This window comes from Pteropus medius, unplaced genomic scaffold, assembly GCF_902729225.1.
Source record: "Pteropus medius unplaced genomic scaffold, Ma_sr-lr_union100, whole genome shotgun sequence".
Lineage (NCBI taxonomy): Eukaryota > Metazoa > Chordata > Mammalia > Chiroptera > Pteropodidae > Pteropus > Pteropus medius.
The window spans coordinates 16,105,108-16,119,383 of NW_024346667.1; the positions used below are offsets into that span (position 1 = coordinate 16,105,108).

Consider the following 14,276-nt stretch of genomic DNA (forward strand, 5'->3'; position numbering starts at 1 on the left):
GAGAGAGAGAGAGAGTGTTATTTCTACACATTAGGTAGATGCTCTGATAGTCATATGCATGAGTGCTTGCAATAAAGGCACATTGACAAGTAACCTAACCACACTTGTGTGTATGTTTAGAATGAGAGGTAAGTGAGATTAGAAAAAGTCTAATTTTGATGAGAGTGTTCTAGGCAGAGAAAATACATGGAGTAAAAGAACATAAATAAGATATTGGTGTAATTTAGATTTAGTATTCTAATTAAGAAAATAGAGACAAATATGCAAAGAAAATAAGTCAGAAACTGTTCATAGGCGGCTTTTTCTTTCCTGGTAAATTAAATTTTATTATATAAGGAGTTAGTTTTTGTCTTCAGAGGGGATGAGTGAATGAGGGAGGTAAGGAAACAGGAGCCAGCCTGCAAGCATAGGTGAATTATAATCAAGTAAATAAGTGACAGATTTTTGTTTTAGATATGTATTTGAGAAAAATACTGAACACAGAAAAGACAAATTACAGCTCAAGCAAGAGTCTAACTGAGAGAAGGTAATTAAGATGGAATTAAGACAGTAACAGTAGCAATAAGTAAAAGGTGACAAAATAGAAAAAGCAATTAAGAGGTAAAAACAACCAGGCTTGATAACTCATGGCTATAGCTAGCATGAAATATGCCAAATCATCCATAAATTTAACATCTGGGGATTGATAACAAAGTAGATGCTGGTAGTCTTCATTTAAATATAGAACCTGTCTCTTGCACTACATCAGAACAAGGACTGTGTACGGTTGTGCTCATTGCTTTGTCCCTACTGACTAGTCTGGCTCAAAATGAGTTCTCAAGGAAAAATGCATTGAATGAAAGAAATATAAAAGTAGCATAGTAAGAGCGGGAAGTAAATGATTTAACTTTAACTTGAGAATGATATACCTGTTGCACAGTGAAACATTCAAGCATAAACAACTGCAATTAAGTGAGACAAATTAATGTCTATTCCAAGAGAATTTAACATGTGACAGAAAGACTAAGTTAGTTAGTTATTGGGGAATATTTTGTAGATATTCATATTAGCATATCTCCACTCTAATAGTTGTAGAAGTCGGGGCAAAAATACAAATGGAACTCCATATACCATGTATCTAAATATTTCAAAGTAATAAAATTAAGCTAATGCATTGTTTAAAAGAATAGGTGCTAGCCTCTTAGGTTGGCAAAATATTCTTTTAATGACATTTGAATATAGAATTCTCAGAAACAGAATTTCCATTCTCCCTTCTGTTTTTTATAGGTAATATAACAGGACCTACACAAATCAAAAAGGCCATCTTTCAAGTGCACTTCTCTAAGTTCATTAAGTATTTACAGTAAAACCTGATATAAACTGGGTAGTGCACAATTATTGCCTATTTTCTCAGCTCCAGCATTTTAAACAATATTCAGAGCAAACTTGCACATAAATTCATCCTAACAAGGGCCTGTGCTAATAAATGCCGAAGGGGGAGAATGTCAAGAAACAAACAAGCCACTGCTTCTCAATTTCACCAAGACCTCTTTCTCAAGAATTCAGCAAATGATAAAAAATGAGAAATAAAATTACTGTGGCAAAGACAAGTTGCCTTGTGTATTGGGAGGAGAAAAACAGAAAGAAAAGGATCACATCACTTGGGCAAATAAATTTTCACATTTCCAAGAAACAGACACAGGTAATTCCACAGGAGTAAGTGATTTTAGAAGTCCATCAGGCCTAATGGGCCGAACCTCCATAAGAATCAACAGAAATGCAAAGAAAATCATTTCAGTCCTTGCATTAAGGGAGTAAATTGTACAAATAGAACAGGAGGAAAAAAAGAAAATTGTAAAAATGGAACATCTGTCCTGAGACCTAAATAAGCCACTGACAGATGAAGAAATTCGCTTTAACCTGAGCATGAGGGAACTAAGTGCTAAACAGAAAAGAAGCAAAGAGGACAGACATTTTGAAGTTAGTGCATCAGGGAACAAAAGAAAGCATAGTCCACAATAACGTGTGGATATCGCAGACTCAAGCTTATAAATAGCTAATGCACAGGGACAAAGAATATATAAATATAAAACAATTCCATTCTGAGAGGAGAGTATTTATGGAGTGAAAAAATTACGTATGCAGTAGGAGTAGCATCAATTCAATGTGCATAGAATGGAAAATGGTTTAGCTATCATGTCCTCAAATCATCTCTTTTTACTGTCCATAATACAAACACTAGAATTGCATTCTATTTGATTTTTATGATTTAGTTTTATGATTCCCACCCCATCAATCTAGATAAAAATAAGGAGGCAATAACCCAAACTGTGTCACATATACCAGGACCACCACCACTCCCAAGCATTTACACAGTTTTCTCTGTTATGTCTTGTCCAGAAGACACAACTGTAGAGGAGCTTGAAAATCCTCATTAACTCCAGAGGAATTCTCCTTTGGGCACAGTGAGGCTCCAGGATGCCACGGTTAAGAGCCTTCTGTTTTACAAAGACTTCCTCCTATGTCACCTCATCTCCAGTGACACAACTCCTCCAAGGCAGCGACCAGCCTCTCTTATATGTTAACCACATTTGCCCACTCCAATCACTCTTCATTTCACATGACTTCTCTCTCTATTCAGTTCACCCCCATCTCATCTCTAATGAGATGCCCGTTTCTGCCTGATCTTCCACCACTCCTCAGGCTCTGTGTACCTACCCTCTCAGTGTTTCTGGTTCATTGGTGACTTCGTTCTATTCCAATTTTACATGCCTTACTCTTGCCACAACCACCACTTTGGTAAATAACACGGGTTTGTAGCATCACTACTTGTCAGTAAGTTTACTCATTTATCACTATTAGGTACCCCAGAACATTTTGCCAGCTAACAGCCCTGAGGCAGCTACTGGCAATTGGATGGGGAACGCCCATGCCGTGCTGAATTCTACCCTAGTTCTGACTAGCGCTTTTGGAGCGTGAATAGATTGTATGGTAGGATTCAAATAACACTGGGGTAGACCAAGAATCTGGCAGCCGAAACTCTCCACTCTGGGAAACATCATTTCAGTGGCAACATCAATTCCTTAATGTCATTTTTCAATTGTTCTCAATACGGTGTTGAAAATATTACATTCACAGATGATTCCATTCTCTCCTTCACTTAAAAACCTATTTTTCAGCATCACAAAAGAAATATTATTTCCGAATTGAAAGACTTCTTTATATTGCTGGAAATTGTACAATGAACTACAGTCATGCACCACTTAATGGCAGGGATACATTCTGAGAAAGGCATCACTGAGTGATTTCCTCATTGTGCCAATGTCATGGAATGCACTTACACAAACCTAGATGGTGCAGCCTACTACTATTATTGTAAGTGCTTTTATGTAACTGCCAGTAGATTTATTTACAACAGCATCAGCACAAACACATGAGTAATGCATTATGACATTGCTAACAGATAGGACTTTTTCAGCTCCATTATAATCTTATGAGACCATCATCAAAATGCTATTTCTCATTGACCCAAATGTCATTATGTGGCACATGGCTGTATTTGGAACTATATGTGGAATAATTTTGGTGCTAGAGGTACTGGAAATCCTTTTTCTGAAATATACAAGTAAACCATGCAAAATCTATTCAACAGCAACTCTGGAGTCCTGTTTCTGATTCTCCATTACTCTTAGAAACCATATTGTAGTAAATTATGATTGGGTGTGATTTATAAGAATATTTATGAGTCTTATTTCTAAGGCATACAATTCCTCTACTAAGGAAGTATAGCTCACATGCTCAAGTTATAAGATTCCTTTGACCTGGTCCCTCCCACTACTGCCCAGACTGCCACCTTGTGAACATGGGCTTTTCTGCTTCCCTAGGAACGGCTTGTACTGGATTCCCTCAACCCAGAGAGGCTTGGAGTTAGCGAAGTATTAAGGGATAGATAAGCTGAGATGGCAGAAGGAGACATAGTACAAAACCAAGAATGAATATCACAGAGGTAGATGCATGCGCCTCAAAAAAACAAAAAACGAAACAAAACAAAACGCCAAGAAGGCTAAAGTTCAGATTCTATGGAAATATGAATAGTAAACAGGAATAAGTTGTTAACAACTACTGGCTAGAAGTATAGATTCAATGAATGATATAGAGTTGATTTTCTGTCAAGAAAATTACGTAACTTGAAAGGCTCTTTACAGTAGTTACAGACAACATAAATATTTTAAAAAATATCTCAGAATGCAATCTTAGAACAAAGCACGTAAGGTGTCTGTTAGTTCAGAGCATATAAAAGAGAGCCAGAACTGTGAAGTTACAAGAATACCAGACTCAGTTCACAGGATATCAATTCTTCACTTTGCTCTCCTGCTTAAATAGCTGTGGTACATTTGGCAATTTGCTCAACAGGAACTTTGTTACATGTGAATAATCCCATGCATTAATAGTTTTCAGTACTTTAATAAAAATAAAGTTAGCCACTGATGGAATAACATTGTAAGAAATGTGAAGCACCCTATAAATCAATATTTTAATTACTTGAGAAAATAACAAAGTTTATCCATATCAGTTTCATATTATTATAATACAGGACCATTGTGATATGCGCTTATCAATACTCCAACAAGAACTCTGTTTTTAGATTCAAACCCAATCAAGCTTTCTCTCAAGGAAAAGGATGATTCCTTATAAAAATGGAATTTCCTTGGCTGAGCTATTCTCCAGAGAGACAGAGTCTTCTTTTTATTATGGGCATATATTACCGTAAAGATAGAGTTCAGAAAATTTTATTCTGGGAACAAAAGACTGAAATCTTACTTATATATGTACTAGAGAAAGTGAGAAATACAGTCCCCACTTGCATACTACAAAATCTTACACCCTGAGAATTTTGGGAATCCAAAGTCTCATCCTGGACCCAAAGAACATTTCTTTCGAGACACAGTATTAACCAGGATTTCACACAGGATCACTGAACTTTCTATACACAAACAATCCAGTACTACAGTTGATAGATATTAATCTCATAAATTCAAGTATTTATTCATGTTCATGGATTCTGTGCTAAGAATGATATGTTACCATTTTTTTTTTTACGGCATTTTCTTTTTTCTTTTTTTCTTTTTCTTTAGGCGAGGCAACCCTTGGTTGACTCACAGATTGCAAGGACTTTGTCAGTTTACAATCCATTATTTTTTTTATTTTTTACGCCTACAAGCACCTGGTCTTCCTAGGTGGTCTCCCATCCAAGTACTAACCAGGCCCAACCCTGCTTAGCTTCCGAGATCATACAGGATCGGGCTTGTTCAGGGTGGCATGGTCATAGACTTATTGCATTTTCTTTTTCACTTTGCTTAACAAAGATAATCTGAGGATGTTCATAATACAATTAAAATATACCTACTAATTGGTTTTACAATTTCTGTCAATGTCGGTGAAAATCAAGCACATTAAAAATTCATTTTTTAAAAAACATCACCTTTCAGTTTAACATAGTGATTGAATATGAATTTATCTCCTAAAATTGGCTATAATGAGAGTAATTGGGGAGAAAAAGAATAAGCCTCAAAAAGCAAAGAAAATTGGAAAAAATTGCCGCAAATATGTCAAGGGATTTTTTTTATAGCTGGAAAGGAGAAGGACACATAACAACTTACTAAGCAGACCAGGGAAAGTGAAAAGCTAAGAAGGCTGTCAACAGGGAAAAAGACAAAATTTTTGTGTCACAGGACCATGAAATGATTCAGGTGGCGAAACCAGTTACTTTTGAAGGCAGAGACGTAGGAGAGAAACTAAAAACAGAGGCATTTGTTAAAAGTCTATTTAAGAAGCAATTTGACTCCCAGAATTTCTACCCCTTTATTGCCTTTGCCACCCTTGCAGAGGATTGAGCTCAAGGTCATAAGCATATTTGCAAAGAGTAGAATGAGCATAAAACATACAAGTGGCCTATGTGCTATAATGTATGACCAAGCAGGCTATTCCCGCTCCTTGATTTCAAGAATGCTGAAAATGAGGCACAGCTGATTCAGGCAAGACTGGTTTACTCTCTAGAAAACCTGATCATTCCAAGAGAAAAACCTACAGATCCTTACATTTGGACACTCAGAACAATGTCCCCAAGACAGACATAAAGAAGAAAGAGGGAGGAGTGGAGGGAGAAAGGAGAAACTGAGACATTACCTATATCGGATATTGTACCCATCTCAATTCACCTTATTAAGCCAGTGCACCCATCCTCCAGCTAATGGATACTTAAGGCATCCATTTATTCCCTCATTTGCAGAACTGTCCTTAGCTGCCATGCTCTGGAGGTTGTAAACTCCACAACTTCTGTCCCATGGTGCCAGTAACTGTCTGCTCAGAGCTAATTCTGCCCTGGCTCTTCCCTTGGGACTGGACAAAACCTAAACCCCAGTTGAAAGACCAAATCCTTGCTTATTTCCTGTCCCAGACCAGTGCTCCTCTCACTCTTCTTCCCTTGAGTATGATTACTCAATAAATTTAATGCATCCAAATTCCTTTCTCGAGTTCTACTTCTATGGAACTTGAACTAAGACCTTACATGATTTATGTAAATATATTGAGAGGAGTGTTACATCTTTATGACAGTTTGGGAAGAGCTCCTATGAAAACAATAAAAGCAATAATTAAATTGCAAAGAAAATAAGAACTTTCACAAGGAAGAGAATAAAACAATCATATTACGCTATATGACTCCACCATGGATAAACACAAAATATTCAAATACTCATTTAAACTATATATAAATACATTTTATATATATATATATACACACATATATATATATAATAGCTAGATAGATAAATGTATTGGGAGGACAAAGGAAAAAAATATTTTTATGGCTGTTAGGGGCAGGGATGTGAGAAAAGCAAATCATTTCTCACCCGAATAAGTCAATAATCGCTTAAAAAAATAAGTGGCAGTTATTTAGAAATATGACGGTAAATATAAGAAAACGGTTAAAAGGTTTGTCTTCAGAAAGAAAAAAAAAGTGGAGTAAAGGAATGCTGTTTTTAATTATAAGCCTTATAAAAGTAGCTGATTTTCAAAACTTCATACATGTACTTATTTATGAAATATAGATTCATATTCACATTATGTATATAAAAAGTATATACTCATCTTTGAAAATCCAGAAAAGTATAAAAACTAAAAATAATCTACAGCCTCAGTACACAACCAAAGACAATTATTTTTAACATTTTGTTACGGATCTGCTCAGTCTTTTTTCCTATGGTTATTTTCTCTTTCACAGTTTTAATCTGTATATGAAAATTTCTTTAATATTAGATCATATGCATTAACTGACATTACTACTGGCTTTTATAAGCAATATTTTTTGGTAAAAAATTTCATCGTATAAATTTTATAATGTATTTAACCATTCTCTTTTTCTATTTTTACAGAACTCCCTGTACTTCTCTATTATAAATAATGTTGTGATGAACTTCTATGAGCGTAAAGCAGATATCCACTATTATGCACAAAGCTATCAATTTGTAGGGGCTTTCACACCTGAAATCATTTCAACAAAATTTTGCCCCAATAAAACAATTTAAAGGTACTGTAGGTTTCATTGTAATGAGACGTTACCTATGTAAATGATTTTCCAGTTCTTCGGTTTTAGGAGTTTGCCATCTCCCTCTGGGAAACTTTTCACTTTCTAGTACAACTTCAAGCTTTCCCCAATGAGTACTAAAACCAATAAGTCATTCATTTTTCTTGCTGCATTTGCCTCTTCCGTCATTGAATTCATTTCAATGTCTCTCAAGGGGCTTATAATCTTCCTTTCCTGTCTTCTCAATTCACATATATTTAAGAAACTGTCCATTTTTCTTCACAAACATGCATTCTTCTTGAAGGTCTTCTTATGATTTATTTGATTATATGTGACTTTGTTCTACATTTTCAATTTTTTAAAAAAGATTTCTTATCTTCTATGCCTTTTCATTTTGTACAACCTTTATATTTTTCCCTAGATATCAACCTTTCTCATGTTCTCCTTCAACTAATGTTTATTAATGATATATCCATGTTGTTTAACTCCCAGTGAGTTAAGAGCAACCATTGAGTGGTGAACCCACTATATGCCAGGCATCTGTTAGGTGTGTTCAATAAAACACCTCATTGTTTTCTTTATTATAACCCTATAAATTAGGCAGCAGTGGTATTCCATTTTTAGATTAGAGAAAGCAACCAGTTGTAATGTGAAACAACTAGACCTACTAATTTTAAATAAAGGGAGGGCTTTCCAGTCCATTCTTGGAAATAGAGGTGAGAGAGTGGTCAATCCATTTTTGTTTGTGGTTAGTTTTGAATAACCATATTGAGTCGAACCAATTAAAATCAAATGAAGTTGACATTTTCCTTTCCATTCGATGTTTGAATAACTACTTTTTCATCTGATTTTCACATTGCCTTAGCTAAATCTTTGTAGGAGTCAATTAGCAACACTTTGAAAATCAAACGCTCACTACTTGATTCTGACTTCCTAGCATTCGTAGAAAAGTAAATGGGAAAAATTGTTATAGATTGTATGAGTCCATTTCTACTACTGGGGGAGAAACTACTTAAAAAGCAAGGTCTGGTTAAACATCATTATTCTTGCATAGGGTAATCCATTTATACATAGAAATTGTGTGCTTGCTGTTTCTAAGGGTACTCATTTAATTATTTTATTTTTTTCCATAGTTTGATATCAGTAGATATTTAAACATTTTAATGATCAGTCTTCATAATGTGTTAATCTAATAATGTAAGGTCTCTGATACCAATGGTAATTCCTTAAAACTTTTTTTTCTTTCACTCAAAGAAAGAAATTGCTCAGAGTAGGATGAATCAGGGATCGCATGCAACAATATTCATTCTCTTTCTTTTCTTCATACCAGACTTAATCCTGGCCTTTGTTTGATGTGCATTATTCTTGGAAATCCTCCATTAGAGTAGCCACACATTACAAGAACAGGTTGGCAGTAGACCCCCTACTGTGCTTAGACAATGGCTGGCAACATCCTAGAACCATGACTTTGGCACAAACTCAGTGGTGGACCTAAATGGGCAGCAGCTAGGCTGCCAGTCAACTACACTCTTGGAAGCAAGCTGTCTAAATGGAATACTTTCATGGCAGTATATTCATGGCCACCACAGCCCCCTAGTATTTCCTAATGAGTCACCAGACATGGTAGCATCTCATGGGTTTTTCTGCATTTGTCTGTGTCTTGACTTCAGCTTCTTTTGGATACTCACTGCTATCCTCTGTGCTCTTGCCTCTCAGAATGACCTATGGCAATTCTCAAATCACTCACAATCCCAGAATGATTACTGGCACACTGGATGATGACGGGGAGGCTTATCAGGGAGAGTTGTTATTGCCTGCATTTTATCATTACATCCGAGGCATGGCCCTGACCTTTCTTTTAATTATCCCAACACAAAAGAGTTTGTAACTTTTGATAATTTTAATGTTGCATTAATTTACATGATGAAATTACAGCATGGTAACTTACAAGTTATAATACACGTGGCTACTTTCAGAGCTCAATTGATCTAGCCAATATTCTTGGAGAAGGTGACTCTATACTTGGATATTTAGAACCCTATCTTCCTCTTTAGTCTCCATCCTTACCCTTTGTAAAAGGGACTAGCTGAATCCAACCAATGAGAGTACCCTAAATAAAAAAAAAAAAAGTTCTTCCTCAGAATCGGGTCTCTATACTGAGACTAAAGAGTGGCTCCAGCTTTAGGCCCTGGATGTGCCTCATCATGGCATCATAGACAGTGGGAATTTAGAGTCCACTCAAGGAAATCAGAACATGTACATACACTCTTATCTAGTAGCTCCTAAAGCACAATCACATCAGAACAAATATCCCAACATTAGTACATGCCACAACATCTTGATTACTGACCTATGCAGAATAACACGTACAGATCATTCTTGAACTACCTCAAGTACAAAGACTTCTAGACCACCATTTCATATGTCCTCTCAATGGATCTTCAAACAAGAACAAACAAGGCAAGCAACTCTAAAGAGAAAAGTGTAGTTTAAATCCACATGGAGAAAAGAAACATTCTTCTTCATCATAAGCAGAAAAGCCTGTGTGGAAGGGGTTCTGTCTCAACAGTATACAGCTATGTAGAATACTAAATGTAATACTTCCCTTCTCAGTCTAAAACCCTTTCCTAAAAGTTAATAGTTACTTCAAAATACCCCAGAAAAACAACAGGTTTACATTGCATTGATAAAGGATCTTTTTAGATGGCTATTATAAACAGTGAAAAAATATCCAATGCAGATATTCAAGTCCTCACCTCAGAAATTAAAAATATATATAGCTATATAATATGTTATCTTTTCTCAGCTAACTACCAGTTCTATAGACATTTACAAAAATCTCTGAAGTTTCAGCCAGGGAAATTCTTTACCCATAAAATCATTAAATCCAACATCTTTAAAGTACCAGTGTCCAATTTTTTAATCTCTAAGTCTGTAAAATGTAATTTATTAATGTAAGCTACCGACCGAATCCTCTCTGTAACTCACTTTCAATATATCGTTTCCTAAATCTTCTAGAAATGTGGACAGTACTCTTTGTAGAAGAGTCTCAAATCAATTACATTCCAAATCCAATTATTCCAATTGTAAGTAAATTATTTACACTTAATAACCATAGGTGTTAGAAAATTCCCGCTCTTGCTTAGCCATATTTTTTTTCTCACTGGTATTAATTCTGCTCTCTGGAAACATACAAAAAGTCTGGTCCTCTAAGTACCTGACAACATTTATCATTTTTTTCTCCTCATACTAAAAAAGCCCTTTTCCTTCAACCATTTCTCATACTATATGATATAGGATCTTTTAAACAGCATGGGCTTACTTAGCAGGAAACAGATGTTTTCCACTTCTTACTACACATAGGACTTCAGAGACATCCCTAAACATAATTTTCACATTTCGGCTATGTAGCTATGAAGAAACTAGCGCCAACTTCATAAGGCAATTATGAAATGTAATTAAGATTATGCATTTAATCAAATTGCACACAACTTGGTACATAATTATGGTTTATGTTATTATCTTGGGCACTTTTGCCTAAATAATCTTTGGTTTATATCTTTCTTAAAATAGGATATTCAAATTTGAGCAAATTAACAAAGAAGTGATCTGGCAGGCACCATTTTCCTATTAACATCATCAGAAAGCACATTCCTTGTCAATAATTGCATATTATATTTTTATTCAGTTAAACACGTCCTCTCCAAAAAGTGTACTGCATGCCTCTTCTTTAAATCACAATTGTTTAGTATGTATCAGTGCTTAATAACTCTATGTGGAAGACAAAGTACAACTGTGAGATGGTGAAAACACAACGCCTGACTGCTGACACTTACCAGGTAAGAAGGCGTATAGACATGTAAACAATGTTATAAGTATTATACACAGAAGGTGGGTGATAAGAGCTATGAGAGAAAGATGTATTAGGTGTTATCAATACACAGAGATAATGACCAATAATTTTCTCTGGAGGATGTCAAGGAAAGTTCTGTTTAAAAGGCATTTGATAGGAATCTTAACATATTTGTTCATTTGTCCATCCATTCATCTATTCATTCATCACTCAATCTGTATTCAATAGTTTCTATGCTCCTGGCACTGTGCTCTCTCTCCAGTAATGGCTGCAGACAATACAGTGATAAATATATGAAAACTATCTAATAGAAGAGAAAGCCAGATAAACAAATGATTTCAACATGCCATGGTTAAAGCTGTGACATCCAAGGTGTTAAGAGAACTCATGATTTGGTTCTAAGAGAAGGCTAAATTGTAATCTGAGTAGAGTTGTTAGATTCGCCAAATAAAAATACAGAATGCCCATTTAAATCTAAATTTCAGAAAACAAAAGTTATAAAGTTATTTGCTGTTAGATGAAATTCAAATTTAAATGGGCGTCCTGTATTTTTTGAGAACCCCACCTCTGAGGGATGAATTAAACAGACATTTTCCCATGTCCAGGATTTGAGGGGGAGACTGGGAGACCATATGAAAAATAGAGGAAGCAGCATCTGAAAGGCCTGGAGTGACTGCACACATCGTGAGGCAGGCTGCAAAAACATAAGTCCTGAAAGATGAAGAAAATATTATAAATGATGTTAAGGAGATTGAATTCTATTCCTTCGAGCAACGTGCAGCTATTTAAAGGATTTTTGCATTTTCCAAAGATCAGTCTGGTTGTAGAGTAAAAGGCTTAAAGTCAGTGAGTGTGGAGGCAGAGAGGAGTCAATCTAAAAGAGAAAGAAGGTAGAGCAGGGCATTCCTGTCGGAGAAAGTCCTTTGTACAAAGCCTTAAAGACAAAGATGTAAAAATCTTGTGCCTTCAGAGATTAGTGAGCAGCTTAAATTGCAGGGGTCAGAGTAAGAGAAAATTAAACTTGAAAGTGAGGTGGAGGTCAATTTTTAGGGAATTTATAGGGAAAAGCTTTAGACTTAATCCCTAGAAATTGGTTGAAAGATTTTAAAGGGATTATCATTATCGTCCTATTTCTCATTTTGAGAAAATGGACAGGTTAGCCTGACTTTTAAAAAATGTCAGATGCAGTATAAAGTCAGTGATGATCGTCTGGTGAAGTTGGAAATAAGATCAAGTTAGGGAAGAAATGATTAAAGCATTATTCTAATCAAATGCTTTAAAATATATATCTTAAATAGATAAATAGATAGGGATTTAAACTGAACCTCTAACTCATTCTGTAGAAACTTCGATCTTAAAATACCAAGATTAGTATTTTGAGTGCGAATAAAATCCAGGGCAAAAAAAACATAAGGAAAAGGACTATGCTAAGACTTGTAAACATTGTCTTCTTCTACCTTACTTTCCCATACCCATCTTAATCATGATGATCATCATCCTCATTATCATGATCATCATCATGGTGTTGTCATTTTTTATTCCCATTTTACCAATAAGGAATTGGAGTCACACAGATGTAGCAGTCTGACTCCAAAGACAGGAGACGCACTGCTACATTGAAATATTCAGAATATGTGAGAGTCATTATCTCAAATCAGCTAAACCGCAAATAACGAATGGAGCCCCCCCAAAAATAATGGCTAAGAATACATATGAAATGACCACCGGAGACAAAAAAATAAGATGAGGAAAATAAATATCCTCAAGGCCTATAACTATCATCAATTTTGGTTGGTTGTCAAAAGCAAAACTTTAGATCTTCCACAGCAAGGCTGCAACTCAACCAAGATGTTGATAAAAGCAATTATGCTTCATCCATCATATGTCTCATCTATTATATATAGATCTTGTCAACATTTCAAAAGAAACTGGCACATCTAGTTCTGTGAGTTTATCAGTCCCCCAAGATTAGACTGCATTTGAGAGGCGGACCTGTAACCAACTTTACAGGAGCAGTGCACATATCAGAGCTCCAGCCCACAGAGAACTGCTGGTACCAGTTCCTTCTCTGCATTATGACCAACAGAATAATCCCCCTCATTAAACTGGTAGATAAAAGGCAAACACATCTTTATAAATGTATCCAGGAGCTGTTGTGAACAAAATAAGATTTAAGCAAAAGTAAGAGTGCAGATAGGTAAAACGTGCTAAAGTTGACTAAATCTAAAGCTTCAGAGTTTTGTGGAAATAGAAGAGACTGTGCAAAGGCTTCTCAAAATGGAAGTCTGAAAGGTTGGTTTCCAATATAAGGCAAGATCCAAAAAAAAAAAAAAAAAGGTTTACCCTTCCTTAGTAAAATAGAAATAAAAATGCCCTACATTTAGTAAGCTTGATAAATAAGTAAACTAATAAAATCTGTCTCAAATGTTTATACTGAGTGAGAGGAGGGGTGTGTGAGCAATCTTCTTTGAACATAGATAAACAGAACATATCACGTGAGTTTTCTGGCCAAAAACATAGTACTTGGTTAACAAGAAAAATGTGAAGGCAAGAATTTAGATTAAAATTTAAGGTATTAAGACGTGCAGACAGTCCACGGCAACTATTTTAAAAAATTAAAGAGAAACTATAATTGATATACTAACAGATGAGGTAAAATGGAATCATATACAATGCTAGATTAAAACCAGAGAAAGAGGGGGAAAACAGGTAAAGAAAAAAGTGCGAGTGCAACAAATAGAAAACAGTTACAAACTGTTGATATCCAATAATATCAATAATCAATTTAAATGTGAATGTCTAAATATACCAATAAATCAAGATTATGAGAGTTGATAAAAAACAAGAACCAATTATAAG

General features: G+C 35.3%; 1 pseudogene; it reads right to left on the minus strand.

Annotated features, from left to right (window-relative positions):
• Positions 1-5,190: 5,190 nt before the first annotated feature.
• Positions 5,191-5,310, minus strand: LOC120613694 (uncharacterized; annotated as a pseudogene).
• Positions 5,311-14,276: the final 8,966 nt, after the last annotated feature.